This window comes from Xenopus tropicalis, chromosome 1 (assembly GCF_000004195.4).
Source record: "Xenopus tropicalis strain Nigerian chromosome 1, UCB_Xtro_10.0, whole genome shotgun sequence".
Classification (NCBI taxonomy): domain Eukaryota; kingdom Metazoa; phylum Chordata; class Amphibia; order Anura; family Pipidae; genus Xenopus; species Xenopus tropicalis.
This window is the reverse complement of record NC_030677.2, coordinates 111,442,458-111,461,231: the sequence shown is the minus strand read 5'-3', so window position 1 is coordinate 111,461,231 and position 18,774 is coordinate 111,442,458. Positions and strand designations below refer to the sequence as shown.

Sequence of the window (18,774 nt, the reverse complement as noted above, 5' to 3'; positions counted from 1 at the left end):
CTTTTTACAACTGCAGGGTTGCACTATGGGTGCCAATATGGTGCCAGCCTATGCCAAAATCTTCATGGATAACTTCGAAAGAGCTTATGTTTTTTCGAATACATTGTACCAGCCATATATACACAGTTATATGCGCTATGTGGATGACACTTTTTTTCTGTGGACAGGTACCATGGATTTATTAAATGAGTTTTTGGCTTATTTGAACAATGTTCATTCTACTATTAAATTTACCCTAGAGGTAGGTCTTTCGGAAATACATTTCTTGGATGTTATGGTGAAAATTGTAGGCGACAATTTTGTTACCTCAGTATATAGGAAACCAACAGATAGAAACAATTTATTAAGACCATCTAGTTTTCATCCACAAGGGCTTTTTAGGAGTCAATTTATGCGCATCAAACGTATTACATCGGATACTGAACTATTTGAGGAGGAATCCTTAAAGATGGTTCAAAAATTCACGGAAAAGGGCTATTGTCAAACAGAACTGATGCAGGCAAAAAGGGAGGTTGGTTTGATTCCAAGAAAGGAGGCTTTAAAAACAAAAAGCAAAGTATTGGAAAGAGCTAAGCGTATCCCCTTTATTACATCATATGATATTAATGCTAAGACACGAAGGAACATCATTTTAAAGCATTGGGGTATATTAGCCACTGACCCCAAATTTGGCCATTTGTTTAAATCACCACCAAATATTGGGGAGCTAATAAAACGGAGATCAAATTCCAGACAGTTGATGGAGGCCACTGTAACAAAAGGCACTTACCCATGCAGGAATTGCAGTCACTGTAATGGCATTATTTCTGGTTCTGCTGTTACACACCCGCAAAATGGCACTAGACACAAAGTGAATGGCTTCTTTACGTGTGATAGTAGGGACGTCATATACTGTGTCAAGTGTCCATGCGGGTTGTCCTATGTTGGTGAGACCACTAGGCCTATTAAGCAAAGGCTCAATGAGCATAAATTGACTATACAGAATTATAAACCCCAATCTCAAACCCCCCTGAGAGGTAATAAAAATGGTAAAAGTAAGGAGATTGAAAACAAAAGGGAGACCCTGCTTGCCAAACACTTTTTGTACATGGCCATCAGGTGGCACAGGTTAGATGGCAAATCCTGGAAAGAGTGAATACAAAACAGGGCCAAGAAAAGAAGAGGCTATTATCTCAGAGGGAATATTATTGGATTTGGCTTTTACAATCTCGCCATTCAAAAGGATTGAATGATGAATTTAACATGTCTTGTTTTTTATAGATATGTTTTTTTATAGATATAATTTGGTTATGTATTTATGTTTTATTACAGATAATAGCCTTCCTGAATGTGCATCAGGGATAGATAATTCTTTCCCTTCATGTTAGGGTAAGATATCTTGATTCTTGTAAGTAATAAGTAATTTTTTAACTTAGGTTTAATATGCAACATTTTAACTCACAAGTATCACTTTATGTTTTAGTATCCTGTGGTTTTTCCTACGATACATTGTTTCCACTCAGTGGTGTGATTGGACTTGGAACAAAGATGAAAACTACTTATATACAGTGGTGTGAAAAACTATTTGCCCCCTTCCTGATTTCTTATTCTTTTGCATGTTTGTCACACTTAAATGTTTCTGCTCATCAAAAACCGTTAACTGTTAGTCAAAGATAACATAATTGAACACAAAATGCAGTTTTTAAATGAAGGTTTACGTTATTAAGGGAGAAAAAAAACTCCAAATCTACATGGCCCTGTGTGAAAAAGTGATTGCCCCCCTTGTTAAAAATAACTTAACTGTGGTTTATCAATTTCAATTTTCAATTTCAATATCAATTTCTGTAGTCACCCCCAGGCCTGATTACTGCCACACCTGTTTCAATCAAGATATCACTTAAATAGGAGCTACCTGACACAGAGAAGTAGACCAAAAGCACCTCAAAAGCTAGACATCATGCCAAGATCCAAAGAAATTCAGGAACAAATGAGAACAAAAGTAATTGAGATCTATCAGTCTGGTAAAGGTTATAAAGCCATTTCTAAAGCTTTTGGACTCCAGCGAACCACAGTGAGAGCCATTATCCACAAATGGCAAAAACATGGAACAGTGGTGAACCTTCCCAGGAGTGGCCGGCTGACCAAAATTACCCCAAGAGCGCAGAGACAGCTCTTCCGAGAGGCCACAAAAGACCCCAGGACAACATCTAAAGAACTGCAAGCCTCACTTGCCTCAATTAAGGTCAGTGTTCACGACTCCACCATAAGAAAGAGACTGGGCAAAAACGGCCTGCATGGCAGATTTCCAAGGCGCAAACCACTTTTAAGCAAAAAGAACATTATGGCTAGTCTCAATTTTGCTAAAAAACATCTCAATGATTGCCAAGACTTTTGGGAAAATACCTTGTGGACCGACGAGACAAAAGTTGAACTTTTTGGAAGGTGCGTGTCCCGTTACATTTGGCGTAAAAGTAACACAGCATTTCAGAAAAAGAACATCATACCAACAGTAAAATATGGTGGTGGTAGTGTGATGGTCTGGGGTTGTTTTGCTGCTTCAGGACCTGGAAGGCTTGCTGTGATAGATGGAACCATGAATTCTACTGTCTACCAAAAAATCCTGAAGGAGAATGTCCGGCCATCTGTTTGTCAACTCAAGCTGAAGCGATCTTGGGTGCTGCAGCAGGACAATGACCCAAAACACACCAGCAAATCCACCTCTGAATGGCTGAAGAAAAACAAAATAAAGACTTTGGAGTGGCCTAGTCAAAGTCCTGACCTGAATCCTATTGAGATGTTGTGGCATGACCTTAAAAAGGCGGTTCATGCTAGAAAACCCTCAAATAAAGCTGAATTACAACAATTCTGCAAAGATGAGTGGCCCAAAATTCCTCCAGAGCGCTGTAAAAGACTCATTGCAAGTTATCGCAAACGCTTGATTGCAGTTATTGCTGCTAAGGGTGGCCCAACCAGTTATTAGGTTCAGGGGGCAATTACTTTTTCACACAGGGCCATGTAGGTTTGGATTTTTTTCTCCCTAAATAATAAAAACCCTCATTTAAAAACTGCATTTTGTGTTTACTTGTGTTATCTTTGACTAATAGTTAAATGTGTTTGATGATCAGAAACATTTTGTGTGACAAACATGCAAAAGAATAAGAAATCAGGAAGGGGGCAAATAGTTTTTCACACCACTGTTGTATATTTTGGTTTATTGATTTTTATACTGTGATTTGATATATAATGTATATGATGCACTTTCTTGATATATTGATGTATTGATACATGTTGTTGGGATATAATATGTTTAAAATGCACTTCATCTTGTAGGATCAATGTATTTGTTTTATGCTGTTTTGTACTAAGACAACACAATGAGGATGGATGAAGTATTTATTTAAATTACCAATTAACTTTGGGGATGTGGCTACTGAATGTGTATAAATTTTCCACGCTTTCACTGATCTGTATGCTTGAGAAAGGGGTTATCTTGCCCCGAAATGTTGCACTTCCGCAATAAAAACTTAAAGGGCTTGTTCCCTTGTTTGCAGCTCTGAGTGCCACTTGCTTTTGTTGTTACATTGGATTCTAGAGGGTGCCGATCCCTTTAGCAGTGAGCACCGGGCGTTGAATTTTTGGAGAGCCTGGGTGTGCGGGAACGATCTCTGTTGAATACTGTTCCTGCATCAGGCCATGTTCTGTATGTCTAATTACTGAACCCATTTTCACTGGCATGATTTAACTATTAATCGACATTCTTAGCTTTCAAATCCAACCTCTTTTTTGTATGTCAGTTTGGCTTTTAATTTCTGTTTGATTGTGACATGACCTGTCAACATAGCTCATTCTCCACCTTTCTGTATAGTGTATGTTTGATGATCTTGCATTTCTTTGTGGTAGTCATAGAATACTGTGTATTGCAGACTTGGGGGTACCCAAGTAGCTGAGGACAGACCTAAGCCCAAAGATAACTTACAGGCAGAAGAGTGCGTTGATACCCGAGTCTCAGTGCTCCTTTTACTTATGGATAGTTATGGAGGTTTCAGTGCACCTTGAAAGAAGCACAAAAGATAATGGTGTTAGGGTTAATAAAATGTATAAATGTTATATTCAATACAAAAAAAAGTATGAAGAGCTAAAGTTGAACATATGGAAGGATCCTTACAAAATAAACTCATATACTTTATTTCCATATATTCTTCAGGTATGTGTGCACACCAAAGACACTAAGCCTATATCTTTCAGTTTTAACAAGGAGTCATAGTACACTGAGCATCTTTGGATTTATTTGCTTAGGACAGCACTTTCAAGAATAGAATGGGTAACCAAACATATAATTTATTTGGACCCTCATCTTGTAGGGCTGTGGGAACTTTTTCTCCACCACAGCAGATTAGTTGGGGGGGGGTCAATTTACACCGAACATTCCTCCTTAGCCCAACTCACATAAGGACAGGGTAAAGCTGTGACCCCACCTGAATCCATATTTAATTAGCACTTTATTAAATGTATGCAGGTTTTTTTTTTTTTTGCTTTAAGCCTGCATCCCAATAGCAGTCAAAACAATCGGGTGAGCATTGTAATAATAGCATCAAACTATGCACAGAAAATACATGAGATTACCTGCCAGATGTTTCTAAAAAGGTATAATGGTGTTTTGGGAGGAAACCTCCTGTAAATTGAAAAATCGTCATCTGCCAGTTCTATGCTGGAGTAGTCAAAGCTCATTTTTAGCACTGGGCAGCTTTGAAACACTACAGCATAGCCCTATCACCAGCAGAAAAACTGCTTTACAGAGACTTGGACACATTATATTCCCTAATAGTCATGACCCTAAATTAAACCTCAGTTTTAATATTTAGTATGTTACAGAATGGCCTTCATTATTTATTTTTTCACGTTTGAATTATTTGCCTTCTTCTTCTGACTCTTTGCAGCTTTCAAATGGGGGACCCCGGCAGCCGAAAAGCTCTTGCTCTGTGAAGCTATAATTTTATTATTGTTACTTTTTATAACTTTACTTTTTACTTTATATAACTTTTTCTGTTCAGGTCCTATCCTACTCATATACCAGTCTTTTATTCAAACCACTCCCTGGTTGCTAAGGTAATTTAGACCCTAGCAACCTGATAGCTACTGAAACTCCAAAATGAAGAGTTCATAAACAAAAAGTACATTAAAAAAACCCAAATGATAAAAAATGAAGACCAATTGCAAATTGGCTTAGAATATTACTCTCTACATTACACTAAAAGGAAATTTAAATGTGAACAACCCCTTTAAAGTAAACAAACTTGAGCACCCTTTAATCGGAGTAACTCAAAGCTGCAGGGGTTTTGACCTGGTTGGCTCATTTTAGAAGTCTGCTGTTCCAGAAGCCACCTGGTACACAAAGGGGCACATTTACTAATCCACGAACGTCCGAAAAGTGTCCAAATGCGTTTTTCCGTAATGATTGGTATTTTTGCCAGGTGAGTGACTCAACCATGTAGCGGAGCCATTAATGGACACATTTTAAAAACACATCTTGCAGGTTTGTCATTATTTTAGTCATCCATGAAGTGTTTTTTATGTAAGAGAGTCTACAAGATTGAAACATTCTCATGCCTACGTTTACAAATAACTTTTAAACCATTGAAAATGTTTAATAGCTATACAGGTATGGGATCCGTTATCCGGAAACCCGTTATCCAGAAAGCTCCGAATTACGGAAAGCCTGTCTCCCATATTCCATTTTAATCAAATAATTCAGATTTTTTGAACTGATTTCCTCTGTAATGATAAAACAGTACCTTGTATTTGATCCCAACCAAGATATAAATAATCCTTATTGGAGGCAAAACAATCCTATTGGGTTTATTAATATTGTACTGATTTTTTAGTAGACTTAAGGTATGGAGACCCAAAATACGGAAAGACCCTTATCTGGAATACCCTTGGTCCCGAGCATTCTGAATAATGGGTCCTATACCTGTACTGAATAGTTATTTAGAATTAGATTTTCTTTCATTTGGCGAAATTTGATTTTTTGGTGCATACACATTAATATCAAATACAAACCCTTTAATATCAAGTACAAAAAGCTGTTATTCTTAAAGGCAAACAGCAAATCTGACAAAATGAATGTGTATGTATTTATATATATATAAATACATTTATCCAGAAATAAATGTTGTGGTGGGCAGTTCAAGACAGAAGTCAAGTTCAGTACATTAAAATGCTTCCTGCTCTTGCCAACAGCTTTTCCTAGGCCTAACCACATGTGGAGACTCCTTTTGTGCTCATCTGCTATAAATCTAGCACTTATGGCTCATGAGTGTGTTGATGATGGTATTTATTTAGGGCTAATTATCACCATGGGTATTCCCTGGCTACTTGGTACAGTTCCCTGACAAGGCAGCTTAGTATCTCATCTAAGTAACATTACAATGAAACCTGAACAGTTATCACAAACATTCAGTGAGTTTCATGGAAGACTGTGGGATAACCATATCCATATTAGGCCAACTTTTCAAATCAAATGCCCAATCTCACTTGTTCAAACTGCTTCGCTCCATTTGCTGACTACTTCAAAAATGTCTAGTTCTGTCACTTTTTTTGAACACTTTTCGAAATGCATCAGTTAATAGTGCTCCTGCAGAATCATGCAGTAAAATTCATTTTTCAAAAGAGTAAACAGATTTTTTTTATATTTAATTTGACATGAGGCTAGACATTTCCTTACTTCCCCAAGTGCTCTCAGCCATGTGACTTGTGCTCTGATAAACTTCAGTCGCTCTTTACTTCTGCAGTTGAAGTGATGTCACCCCCCTCAACAGAACAGGGGGCAAGTAACCAAATAGCAGCTCCTTGACTGCTCCTGCTCTGCTTTGGGGCAATAGCACTTGTACATGTATGGGATCTGTTATCCGGAAAGCCACTATCCAGAAAGCTTTATTACGGAAAACGTGTCTCCCAAAGGTTCCATTTTAATCAAATAATTCAGATCTTTGAAATTGATTTCCTTTTTCTATGTAAAAATAATATAGTACCTTGTAATTGATCCCAACTAAGATATTATTATTCCTTATTAGAGGCAAAACAATCCTTTTGGGTTTAATTAATGTTTTATTGTTTTTTTAGTAGACTTAGGGGCACATTTACTAACCCACGAATGGGCCGAATGCGTCCGATTGCGTTTTTTTCGTAATGATCGGTATTTTGCGATTTTTTCGGAAATTATTGCGACTTTTTCGTTACCAATACGATTTGCGCCAAAAAACGCGAGTTTTTCCTAGCCATTCCGAAAGTTGCGCAAAATCTGGCGATTTTTTCGTAAAGTTAAAACTTGCGCGAAACGTCGCACCTTTTAAGTTCTAACGCTACGGAAAAATCGCCAGATTTTGCGCAACTTTTGGAATGGCTACGAAAACCTCGCGTTTTTTCGCGCAAGTCGTAATGGCTACGAAAAACTCGCGTTTTTTTGCGCAAATCGTATTGGTAACGAAAAAGTCGCGATAATTTCCGAAAAGTCGTAAAGGCGCCGAAAAAAATTGCAAAAAATACGAAAAAGTCGCAAAATGTTCGTTTTCCAATCGGAATTTTTCCAATTCGGATTCGAATTCGTGTCTTAGTAAATCAGCCCCATAAGGTATGAATATCCAAATTATGGAAAGACCCCTTATCCGGAATACCCTTGGTCCCGAGCATTCTGGATAACAGGTCCTATACCTGTACTGTTCTAAATTGTAGTGAGTGGGTAAACATACAAAACTGCCTCCCCTTACTTTAGGGTGGCTTTGTGCATTTCTCTAAACCTGTTACTATCTTTGAATTATTAGAAGTGAGGGAGGATACTGTGTATGTCTTTGTTATATGTTTATCAACCACTAGCACCTACCCTTAAAAAGCAGGGGTGCTCGCCGCTACTTTTCAGATAACATGCGGTAGAAGAAGGCAGAACTGGAACCATGAGTATCTGCATGCATTAGGTCAGATATGTAGGGCCAGAACTCATAAGTGAAGTGCACAGGTGATACAGAATTTAATTTATAAATATATCCTGCTTTCCAGACCACCCATCTAAGGTCTAAAAAAATAATTTGAATGGTTTATGCAATATCAGAACTTTTGTCACTTTGACATTTCTCTGAAAAATCCACTTTAGGCTAGCTGTCTCGCAATATTGTTTTTATCTTAGATAGCCAATAAAGATATTACACTTTTGTTATGTTTCATATGAAAATGTTTACCCAGTACCAGTATGCAAGTTTCCCATGGCTTGTGCTACATAATAAAAATTAAACCTTGTTCATTCATATCTTATGACTTAAGAGTTAACAGATGATGATCTGTAATGATAATAGGGTAAAAATGAAACATACGAAACATCAGAATGCTTTATAATAGAGTATTGGTTTCTTAAAGTGGGCTATAGCAAACAGGCCATAGGGTAATGTCACACAAAATGTTTTGATCTGTGTTGCCATTCAGGCATGGACTGACAGTATGTAGATTCTGGCAAATGCCAGAGGGCCTGCCGTAAGATGCCGTAGACAGTCACTATTTATTGGGCTGGTGGGGACTGTTTTGGCCTCTGTGTTCTTGGAATTCCAGGGCCTATTTTGAATCCCAGTCTAGGCCTGTTACCATATCATGGAAAACAGTTGTGATCCACCTCCTTTGATTCACTGGCAGGCCCTTTCCATCCTACCCTATAAAAATCAGTTAGCTTATGGCAGACAGAAGTGAGTATCAAAAGATCAATTTACAATAAGCACTCTTTCTCTTTAGTATCCAATTAGAGAATATTCCATTGCATTTCAGTTTGTGAACTTGAATTCTAAATTGACTTGTTTTGGCATATCTGAGATATGTAAAGTCCTATACACTCTATTCACCTGTTTAAGTACTATATTTTTTCTTCTCCTCCTTATCCCTCCTTCAGTTTTCTTCCACATTTCCCATTTACTCTTCTTGAATGAATATTATGCAGATGTGTCTGAGTTAAAAAAAAGATTTCCAAGCAAAATATAATACAAGGTATAAGGTTTGCCCACAGATTCTGTGTTCCAAACAGAACCCCAGTGCATACAAAGATCACCCAGGTGTCTGTTTTTTCACACCACACTAACCAACAAAAAATATAGTGGTTGGATCATTGCACACACATAAACTTCACTTGAACAAAGTGTTTTATTGTGTCTCCCTACTTGTATTCAAGTGAATTTTATCCATCTGTGACTATCCATCTATAGTGTTTTGTTAGTAGTGCAAAGCAAGTATTTCCCCTTTCTACTCCGTATAAACATGGTCTTTGCATGATATTTCATTTGCCTCTGAAGCGCAATGATCTCGTTTCATTTTTATAAACACAAATATTCAAAAAATCTAAAGTTAAATGCAAACATATTAAAAAAGAAAGAAAAAGCAAGTAAGGATATATTTTCCTTTGAAGAAAAGTACATTTTTAAATAAATGCAACAAAGAGAAATGTTGAAATTTTAGTAAAGCTTTTGAGTTCATCTTATTGCATAAGTTTGTTTTTTTATTACTAATATGCAGAGATGAAAGGTTTTAGTTACTAAGCACTCAATGTCATGGCAAGAAGTAAGATATAGGGGGAAAGGTGCTTCCCTCAGCAGAGTTTTAAGCATTGTGTATGTTTTGTAGATGAAAAATGTAACACAAATTTAAAACGCTAAAGACAGCAAACATATTCTTATGTACCAGAACTAAATTTTCACATTACCACTCCTTAAAAAAAAGGATTTGCTAACATACCAAATGTATAATTGGTGGATCCGAACCGATACAATACATGATTACGTAAAAGAAAAGATAAAGTTCTTTTTTGAATCTGTTTGAAAAAAGGGAGGGGAACGTGCCAGTGTTACTCAATTATCAGATTTTTGTTGTATATCTTATTGCAAACTTTAGTAAATACTTAAAAGTCAACAGTGGCTCTGCAGAACATGTTTATAAGGAAAAAGAAGATTAATAACTGATTAGAATTTCCTGGAACTGCACAATGTCACTCTTGTGTCTAAACGCCATTTGGATTTTTAGAGCTTTGCTTTCTGTTGAGATGAAATGAATATTATATGGCCTCATGAGCAATGCTAAGGCAGCCTCCATACATTGATAAATACCTGGCTAGCTTTTTTCTTCTTAGGATTACACATATGGATGCTTGACACGCAAAGTTGCTTCCCCGACTCACGCCATCTCCTTGCTGAGCCCCTGTAAGTCTAAGAAGATAAAATAACCAGAATACATTGCTGTAAACTGTACTGGCTTATTCCAACTGTTACTCACATATTTAAAATACCAGAAGTGCAACCCATGTTGTTGCACTTGCAGTACCCCCAAGTAATGAGTCAGTAGAACTTTCTTATCTTGGCACACCCTGTAGATTCTTCTGCAAGGAATCTAAATCAAGTACGGAAATCCTATGACTTTTTTATTAGGACAGACTATGGTTCTATATAATTTATACCAAGGTCAGTTATGTTATATCTTAAGACTCATCACAAACAATTCTCTGGCTTTGCTTTACACAGTGGCAGAATACCTAGTAAAGAATGGATTCAGAATAATCATGTCGTAACTGCACTCTGTAAGTTTTACAACAGGAACTCTTTTGTCTGGTATGTTAATGAGTTTCAGGTTTTTAAAATATATATAGTTAACCTGGCCATTTATAATTTTGAAAACATTATTTATTGACAAAGTGCCACCATAGCTAGAATACAGAGTATGTACATACAGTATGGGCGAGGATCTTGTTTAAGGGCATTCACATTGTTATATTCTTAAATAAGTACATACCAAAGCATGAAATGTTACACAGAGCAATGTACTCTGACTTGTTCGGCACAATAGGTTGAGTATATCTTCTATTCCCATGCTCCCCTAGCTAGACAGTAATGATGGAAACAGCTAAGAAGCCCAACCACTGTACATTGGGACTACAAAGAAATCTTTATATAGCTACTACCTTAATCTAATTTACCCACCCTAGACTATGTGACTTTATAATCAGGGGTCAGCCTAAAAGAGAGTTCAAATACAATGCACTTTCTGGTAGAAAAGTTGTTATTTATATTTATTTTCTGGCGTTTTGTAGCCACGAAAAGTAGTTGACTACAAGCCCTTTGGGCTATGACACACACAGAGCTACTTGTCGCCAGCTACTTGTTGCGGCTACAAAATGCTACAAAAAAAATACATTGTCATAAACAATACTGAGAGTTGTCTCTGCCAAAACACACATAGAGACAACGGTTAATACTGTCTATTTTGTATCTGTGAAAAGTAGCTCCCTGTGTCTTTGCCACAAGGCGGTGACATGGTTTTATCAGTCATTCTGATATGGTTTCAAGTATATCCAGGAGAGGAAATACACATCCACTTTAGATCTGACCATAACTAGTCCTTGGGCTACTTTGTAGAGGGGCTAGTTCCTTAGTTTGTAAACCTCTGCCTAATGTAAGGTAACTAGATTTTCTGAAGAAAAACAGATCTTACTCAGTTTCATCACATTCACATCTGTCAAGGAAACTGATTTTAACACCAAAACCCTATCCATGTTAATGCTGTTGCTTCTTCTGGAATTACAGATGCCATATTTCTGCTCAGTACATAAATAATAAATAAAACACTAAACCTAGTCCAAATAGGTTTAAAGTATTAATAAACTCATTTTATAAACCATTCATTTGTGCTTTGTTTTTGTTACAGCCAATAAGAGTTTAATGAACAAAATAAGGAGCTAATCATGCAATAGGAACAGAATACTATAGAAGAATGTTTGTTAGGGCCATGTTTTCATTTCTGTAACCTTGTTTTAATCTAGTAGAGCTTAACCAACTTTGAATGCCCCTGATCTAAAGGTACCAGATTTTAAATGTGAGCAGACCATAAGATACAGTGGCTTGCAAAAGTATTCAGGCCCCTTGAACTTTTCCACATTTTGTCACATTACAGCCACAAACATGAATCAATTTTATTGGAATTCCACGTGAAAGACCAATACAAAGTGGTGTACATGTGAGAAGTGGAACGAAAATCATACATGATTCCAAACATTTTTTACAAATAAATAACTGCAAAGTGGGGTGTGCGTAATTATTCAGCCCCCTTTGGTCTGAGTGCAGTCAGTTGCCCATAGACATTGCCTGATGAGTGCTAATGACTAAATAGAGTGCACCTGTGTGTAATCTAATGTCAGTACAAATACAGCTGCTCTGTGACGTCCTCAGAGGTTGTCTAAGAGAATATTTGGGAGCAACAACACCATGAAGTCCAAAGAACACACCAGACAGGTCAGGGATAAAGTTATTGAGAAATTTAAAGCCGGCTTAGGCTACAAAAAGATTTCCAAAGCCTTGAACATCCCACGGAGCACTGTTCAAGCGATCATTCAGAAATGGAAGGAGTATGGCACAACTGTAAACCTACCAAGACAAGGCCGTCCACCTAAACTCACAGGCCGAACAAGGAGAGCGCTGATCAGAAATGCAGCCAAGAGGCCCATGGTGACTCTGGACAAGCTGCAGAGATCTACAGCTCAGGTGAGGGAATCTGTCCATAGGACAACTATTAGTCGTGCACTGCACAAAGTTGGCCTTTATGGAAGAGTGGCAAGAAGAAAGCCATTGTTAACAGAAAACCATAAGAAGTCCCGTTTGCAGTTTGCCACAAGCCATGTGGGGGACACAGCAAACATGTGGAAGAAGGTGCTCTGGTCAGATGAGACCAAAATGGAACTTTTTGGCCAAAATGCAAAACGCTATGTGTGGCGGAAAACTAACACTGCACATCACTCTGAACACACCATCCCCACTGTCAAATATGGTGGTGGCAGCATCATGCTCTGGGGGGGCTTCTCTTCAGCAGGGACAGGGAAGCTGGTCAGAGTTGATGGGAAGATGAATGGAGCCAAATAAAGGGCAATCTTGGAAGAAAACCTCTTGGAGTCTGCAAAAGACTTGAGACTGGGGCGGAGGTTCACCTTCCAGCAGGACAACGACCCTAAACATAAAGCCAGGGCAACAATGGAATGGTTTAAAACAAAACATATCAATGTGTTAGAATGGCCCAGTCAAAGTCCAGATCTAAATCCAATCGAGAATCTGTGGCAAGATCTGAAAACTGCTGTTCCCAAACGCTGTCCATCTAATCTGACTGAGCTGGAGCTGTTTTGCAAAGAAGAATGGGCAAGGATTTCAGTCTCTAGATTTGCAAAGCTGGTAGAGACAAATCCTAAAAGACTGGCAGCTGTAATTGCAGCAAAAGACGCTTCTACAAAGTATTGACTCAGGGGGCTGAATAATTACGCATACCCCACTTTGCAGTTATTTATTTGTAAAAAATGTTTGGAATCATGTATGATTTTCCTTCCACTTCTCACGTGTACACCACTTTGTATTGGTCTTTCACGTGGAATTCCAACAAAATTGATTCATGTTTGTGGCTGTAATGTGACAAAATGTGGAAAAGTTCAAGGGGGCCGAATACTTTTGCAAGCCACTGTATGTCGTCATATGTAATGTCTATTTAAGGAAAATACATAAAAGATAAAGCTGACTTATATATATGGTATGGTTTGCCTTTAGCCTTCTTTGAGAGCTTGTCTGAGATACTTGGATATCGTGCTTGCTTTCTGATAGAAACATAATATGGCTTTTCTGACATTACTTTAAAACTTTCATAGCTGATAGGCTTTTATTGTTTTCAGCGCTGATACCTATTTTGTGATGTCATGCCTAGGGGGCAGTTTTTTTTGTTGCTTTAGAATAAATATTCCAGTTTTAAAGAGATATAATCTCCGTCATTGCGCTTGTATTTGTAATGTATCCCTTTAACAGTTAAAGGAGCGTTACTGTTATCCCTTTATGGCAAAAATAAAGGCATTTACAGGTTAGTCACCTCCTTTCCACTGTGGAGCAGTGCAAATAATCTGTCACATAATTATATCTCTATGATTTAATACATGTTTATGTTTTTCTAAATGCAAAACTTTTCTATAGAGGGTGCCACAAGAGCAAATGACTTCATTCTGTTTTTCTACAGTCTTCCTACAATTTGTTGTCTGTGTTTGGAGATAAAAAAAACTGAGAAACCTATTTTTAGTTTGGCACAAGCAGTTAACTATGGCATAGGCCATACAATTACAGTAAATGGTGGAGTACATAGGAAGTCCTTTAGGTAAGAATACTTGTCCATGAATGGTATTCACTGGATGCTCTTTGCATGGCAGCCCTCCAGTAATTTCCCCACATCTATCAGCCCAATGCATCAAAAGTTCTGCCATAGCATAAAACCCACCACTGAGCTTGAACCTCCTCCTCTTTGTGTGTAGAACTGGTATGTGTTGTGTGTACTATGGAGGATTAATATGTCATGTCAGTGGCAGTAAAGGATGCTGGTTGCATAGTGGAAGATTAGTTGGACAACTGGGAACTTTTATTGCAATGTGCTGCAGTATATGAGAAAGTTTACAACAGCCCTATGCAGGTGGCGCCAAGACCATGTAAAAAAACATGTGTCAGAGATTTAATATACTCTAACCGAAACCTAAGATATGTGGATATCTAAACACTGAAAGCTCCTGAATAATATGGATATAATTCACATTGAAATAATAGGAAGTAAAGTCCCAAAGACTAAAAACCTACTGTGAAGTTATAGGGCTCATTTACACCCGCAAGTGCAGTTTCAAATTAAGTGCTGCTTCGCCTTTTGACACAGGGGAACCTTGAAGCTACCATTGCCTCTGGACCAGGCTGTAGCTCCAGGGTCCTCTCAGTGCCCTCAGACAATCGCAACAAGATTAGGGCACACACGGCACTCACATACCAAATGCTGGAAATGACATCAGGTAGATCTTGAAAATTTTGGGTCACAAAACTGTATAACTTTGGCTGGGACTGCTTTGAGGAGTAGCCAATGGGATCTGTAAGAAGCTTGTCCATAGTGGTGGGGTCAGGGATCAAATATACAGTATATGTAGCTCACAAAGCAGGTTTTTCCCTTTTCACTGTTTCCTAGTGCAAGGTTAGTAGGACTCCTCCTACCCTCCCTTTTAATTGTTTAATATTCTGCCATATCTACCCAGTCTGTTGTATTGTTTATTTCATAAATCGTTGTTAAGTATGTGTTATCATATTGTTCATATTAGTCAATGGTTTGATTATCTCAAAACATTATTGTCACAGCGGGTGGTGGTAATTTGGGTCCCTGCCCAAAAAAATTTAAGGCTCTTTACTTCCGTATGCTCTATTCATGGCTGGATCGGTCTGAGGTCCTTTATTCTGGATAACAACTATATAATATTTAAGTGTGATGCAACTTGTTTGGCTATACCACCAACAAAGAAGATTTTGTGATTGATCACTCTTCCTGCAACTACTGCTCTTAGGTGCTCTACCATGGAGGAGCAAGAGCATTCTTTTCTACCTGGACCATACTAATATGCAGTACTTATTGTAAAGAATCATAATTACACATCGATGAGTTATGGGTTTTGGCAAAGGGCAGCAAGATATATACCTACTAAAAGTTATTAAGGAAAGGTGGGCATTGTTGTTAAACAAAAGCTAAGGGTGATGACAGAAGGACAAGCAGAAATAAATATGTTTGACCTGCAAGCTACATAGTCCCACTCCTTGCTATTGAAATGTGTGGACCCTTTTGAGAGGATCCGTTTGATTGGCTGTGTCACAAACAAGGGGATTTTTGTGTGATATGTGGACATGTCATTCCCAGTCCACTGGTTGCAAACATACTCATATGCTGGTGAATTATCAATTAGGCAGACTTTCCAACCTGCTTAAGTTATATGTAGAGAAGCACTATGATCATTATAGGCCTATATATGGGCCAGTAGGTTGCTTGGTCAAGAGTGGCCAGCCTTTCTTTGTAGCTAAAGGATGTGTTCAAAGCGTGTTGTTTAATTAAAATCATAGCAAATAAAAGGGAAAGTTGTGCTCAACCACTAAATTTTAAACCAACAGGCGGGGGTGCAATGAGGTTGTGACCACAAAATACATAGAAACAACAACAAGAGATCATCTGCACTCATCCATTATCAATATATATAGGACATTAAGACATTCTGTGCATTAAGCTACTAAGAAATGCCCTTCCCTTTAAGCAAAACAGGGATTGTTTGTCCATATATTGTAATATACTTCAAGCTGGCCAACTGTGTCAAAGTCATCCCTTCTGGCCAGTCCTACACTGACTTATGCGATTCATTAAGAATTCTACTGCTTCAATATACATTTAGCAAAGGGACTAAGTTTTACCTGCAACTTTCTTGCTTTCAAGGTTAAAACCCCCATATGGTTGCCCTTTTATTGGCTCCACTGGGATCACCTGGCTGCAGCTGGGAAGGGTGGGAGCTACAACATGGAGCTGGCCAATGTGCACAGAATGTCTTTGTGCAGAGTGCAGAGGATCTCTTGTTGTTTCTATGTATTTTGTGGTCAAAACCTCATTGCACCCCCGCCTAATGGTTTAAAATTTAGTGGTTGAGCACAACTTTCCCTTTTTTTTTGCTATAGTTTATACAGGAGCAGTGGCCAGCGCCATGTTGTAGCACCCACACTTCCCAGCTGCAGTCAGGTGATCCCAATGGAGCCAATAAAAGGGCAACCATATGGGGGTTTTAACCTTGAAAGCAAGAAAGTTGCTGGTAAAACTTAGTCCCTTTGCTAAATGTATATTGAAGCAGTAGAATTCTTAATGCATTGCATAAGTCAGTGTAGGACTGGCCAGAAGGGATGACTTTGACGCAGTTGGCCAGCTTGAAGTATATTGCAATATATGGACAAACAATCCCTGTTTTGCTTAAAGGGAAGGGCATTTCTTAGTAGCTTAATGCACAGAATGTCTTAATGTCCTATATATATCGATAATGGGTGAGTGCAGAGGATCTCTTGTTGTTGTTTCTATGTATTTTGTGGATACAACCTCATTGCACCCCCGCCTAATGGTTTAAAATTTAGTGGTTGAGCACAAGTTTCCCTTTTTTTTTTGCTATAGTTTATACAGGAGCAGTGGCCAGCTCCATGTTGTAGCTCCCACCCTTCCCAGCTGCAGTCAGGTGATCCCAGTGGAGCCAATAAAAGGGCAACCATATGGGGGTTTTAACCTTGAAAGCAAGAAAGTTGCAGGTAAAACTTAGTCCCTTTGCTAAATGTATATTGAAGCAGTAGAATTCTTAATGAATTGCATAAGTCAGTGTAGGAACTGGTCAAAAGGGATGACTTCGACGCAGTTGGCCAGCTTGAAGTATATTACAATATATGGACAAACAATCCCTGTTTTGCTTAAAGGGAAGGGTATTTCTTAGTAGCTTAATGCACAGAATGTCTTAATGTCCTATATATATTAGTAATGGGTGAGTGCAGAGGATCTCTTGTTGTTGTTTAATTAAAATGAATCATTCTACAATTAGTTTTTTAGTGTTTTCATTTATATGCATTATTTTTTCATGACTTAATATATTCTCTTTTAACAGTTACTTACTTTCTAAATATCATGGTTGTTTGTCCACTTCTTTGCTAATTCAAGTTAACAGTTATGGTTAAGGTAGCCAGGGGCTAAATCACACAGTTAATTAAAAAAGGAAATTTCTGAAAGTCTTACCTAGTAACATCAATGAGAAGTGTCACAACTAGTCCTTGTTCTGCAAGTATGTTTTCCACCTGATGGTATATTATAGCACACTTTAAGTAGACTATTGCATGACCACATGGACTTTTTAGCAGAAGCAAAACCCATGACACTGAATAACAGGTCAGCTACTAGTGACCACACAACTGTAGAATTTAGTTAGAATATGTTTGTATGTTTTGCTTCTTGGAAGTTATGCAGGGGTTGTCTAACTGAAAGTCAGTAGATGAGATGTATTTTATGGCCCACAGCCTGCCCATAAACTTCATTGTCATCTTTATGTGATATCATCATTGTAATATAATCTATGCCATAACACATATATTTGTTAACTGGGCCACAACCTGTAAAATGTTGGGCAACAGCCAGAGTATAGATTTCAATTAATATGGATGGGTTATAATGCACTTACTTACAGAATGACTATTTTGCAGTTCAAGCATCTTTTCATATTTCCTATTGTGTGAATTTGTTGGTTATATTATGTTGTCCTTATTTTAATAACGATTTGTTATGTGCAGAATATATAAATACCCATATTCCCACATCCTATTATCTCATCACCGTCCAACAGAGTTGTTAGAGCTCAGTGTTATAGGGGTGGGAATAAAAACACAAAGTCAGATCACAGGTAGACAGAAACAGAAACTTTATAATTACTTAAATAGAAAGCAGTGTAATTAGTTTGGAGCTGTATATGTTTCCTGCCACACCCTTATTCTAATTAGCTGTTCTTTTTGGATAATTATTTTATGCAGCACTACAAATATTATAGGGTGCTAAAAAGAAAATGTTTCATTCCTAATGTATCCCTACCCTGTAGAGCTTTAGTTAAAGGGTTTCTGTCACTGGAAAACATATTTTTTACAAAACGCATCAGTCAATAGTGCTCCTCCAGCAGAATTTTGCATTGAAATCCTTTATTCAAAAGGTCAAAAAGATTTTTTTATATTGTATTTCATTTTTTAAATGTGACTTGGAATTAGCCATATTCTTAGTTTACAAGGTGTCTTTAGCCATGTAACTTGTGCTCTGATGAAGTCACTATTAATGCTGTGCTGCAAGTTGGAGTTTCTCTATCAATCCAAAAGACCCATTTCACAAATTTTTATGCAACATTTGCTTGGTTCT

At 37.8% G+C, this 18,774-nt stretch overlaps 1 protein-coding gene across 1 annotated transcript in view; it reads right to left on the bottom strand.

Annotated features, from left to right (window-relative positions):
- slc5a5 (solute carrier family 5 member 5) overlaps window positions 1-10,210 on the bottom strand; it is a gene marked incomplete at its 5' end in the record, with an annotated part of 36,206 nt that extends 25,996 nt beyond the window's left edge. The window contains 3 exon segments of the mRNA NM_001123465.1: window positions 3,956-4,030; window positions 8,859-8,959; window positions 10,110-10,210.
- Window positions 10,211-18,774: the final 8,564 nt, after the last annotated feature.